Source organism: Trichechus manatus, unplaced genomic scaffold (assembly GCF_000243295.1).
Source record: "Trichechus manatus latirostris isolate Lorelei unplaced genomic scaffold, TriManLat1.0 scaffold00302, whole genome shotgun sequence".
In the NCBI taxonomy this organism is placed as follows: Eukaryota; Metazoa; Chordata; class Mammalia; order Sirenia; family Trichechidae; genus Trichechus; species Trichechus manatus.
In genome coordinates this window covers 1338370-1339644 of record NW_004444238.1, presented here as the reverse complement: position 1 = coordinate 1339644, position 1275 = coordinate 1338370, and the positions used below count along the sequence as shown (strand labels likewise).

General features: G+C 35.2%; 1 long non-coding RNA gene across 1 annotated transcript in view; it reads right to left on the bottom strand.

Annotated features, from left to right (window-relative positions):
* Positions 1 to 1275, bottom strand: part of LOC111819207 (uncharacterized) — a 19482-nt gene that overhangs the window by 2239 nt on the left and 15968 nt on the right. Inside the window, exon 2 of the long non-coding RNA XR_002822962.1 lies at positions 281 to 388. This is a non-coding gene — a long non-coding RNA (uncharacterized LOC111819207). The remainder of the gene's footprint in view (positions 1 to 280; positions 389 to 1275) is intronic.

Sequence of the window (1275 nt, the reverse complement as noted above, 5' to 3'; positions counted from 1 at the left end):
TTGCTACAGAAAGGCTAACTAGTAATCCAAAATAATAAAATCTTAATAACAATAATAATACTTAAATGTTACTATTCACTGAACCAGCAGTTCTATTATTTTCTGAGTTTAGCATTACAATATGGCAGTTTATTCCAAGGATATAAGAGCTCTTGTCAGCTGACCAACTATCAGACAATCACAATTAATATCACCATCTAGTGGAGGAAAATTCCTTTTACTAAAAGATCCTAATCAACTTCACAAATCTCAAACTAGACATAGTAATTCCTTCACTTACTCCAGTAGAGTTAAATGCTGGGGGTTGTCTGACAGTTCATTGCAACAGCATAAAGTCATTTTCCTCGGCCAAATGAGAAAGAGGGTATTGTCCAAACTGGAATTTGAGCTGAAAAAGAATCAGTAATCTTACTCCATTTAAAACTGTCAACTTTTATGACCATATGTAGCTAAAAGAACTGTTTTAAATTCAAATGAGTAAGTGGCATGGATCCTAGATACCATGTTACAAGACCTTAAGTTTCCTGAGTGAGAAGAGAGGCACTGGTCCAGTGATGTTTAAAAACTACTCAGAAAAAAAAAAAATGGTTCTTTCCATTTTGGCCACTATGAAGGTGAATGTAGATTTCTGTGGCCCAGCTTTACTGATTGTGTGGGGCATCGTCTCACAGACTGTTGGCTTTTCCTTAAATTATACCCAGGCCTAATAATAGTTATACATTCCTTATGTTTATGGCTCTTACACAATTGTAAAAACCAAAGCAAGTGTAGAAAATTAAAGGCAAACTAAGTGATTAAAAAAAAAAAAAAACTACTCAGACTGCTCCTGCTAAGTAAAGGAAGAGACGCCAAGTGAAATCTACAAGGGTAATACTGCTAGAACAGCATCACCAACTTGCAATCTCTGATTGTAAGAGAGAATATCCCACTTGGAGGACAACATTTCTGGGAAGAGTGATACCTGAATAGTACTTTTGAAGCCTTGTATCTGTTTAAAAACTCATTTTCAGTAAAGTTGCAACATCCAACCATTACTTGCTGCCAAAATTTCCCATCAGCAAAATAATATCTCATTTACATAATAAAAATGACATCAAGAAATGGTAGAAACATTGCATTAAAGACAGGTGATCTGGGATTAAATTTCCCTTTATCTACCTGTAGTTATGTGACCAAGGACATAAACGGGCTCAGTTGTTTCACACACCAAGTGGAAATAATAATACATTTGTGCCTGAATATAGATTGCACTAGTTAGTCTCTTTCGGTTCCTTC